We start from the raw sequence: 455 nt of genomic DNA on the forward strand, positions 1-455 counted from the left end.
CCCACGCTCCTACCTGAGCCCACCTCGCCCACCCAAGCTTGAGCAGCTGCGTCGCGGACGCCGGCTTCCGGCAGGGACCCGCGCCCCAGGTAAGCGTTAGTCCCGCCTTCAGGAGCGTGGAGCCTCCCATTGGACGAGGTCAGCGTCCGTCTCTCCGCCGGCTAATGGCGAGCGACGGCAGCACGGAGGGCGGTTCCAGGCCCGGGCGCGGGCTAGTGACGCCATCTCTAGGGGCCTAGAGTTGCTAGAAGAGCGGCTGGTTGCCAAGGCAACCCGCCCTGCCCCGAACACGTGCAGACGACTAGGTTTGGGCCCCGCAGCGATGGGGGGGTCTGGGGTGCAGCTGCCCCTGCCAGGCGGGCGTCCCAGAATGGGGCCTCCGCCAGGGTCCAGGGCATGGAACTCCACTCGGAGTCGAAATGGATGAGCTATGGCTATTGGGATCAACACGGCTA

The 455-nt window shown here is 67.5% G+C and overlaps 1 protein-coding gene across 1 annotated transcript in view; it reads right to left on the reverse strand.

The window, feature by feature from the left end:
- Nucleotides 1-69, reverse strand: part of LOC105522419 (chromosome unknown open reading frame, human C7orf50) — a 130,279-nt gene extending 130,210 nt beyond the window's left edge. Inside the window, exon 1 of the mRNA XM_011956943.1 lies at nt 33-69. The gene's annotated coding sequence lies outside the window, so the exon portion shown is untranslated. The remainder of the gene's footprint in view (nt 1-32) is intronic.
- Nucleotides 70-455: the final 386 nt, after the last annotated feature.

This window comes from Colobus angolensis, unplaced genomic scaffold, assembly GCF_000951035.1.
Source record: "Colobus angolensis palliatus isolate OR3802 unplaced genomic scaffold, Cang.pa_1.0 Scaffold43, whole genome shotgun sequence".
In the NCBI taxonomy this organism is placed as follows: Eukaryota; Metazoa; Chordata; class Mammalia; order Primates; family Cercopithecidae; genus Colobus; species Colobus angolensis.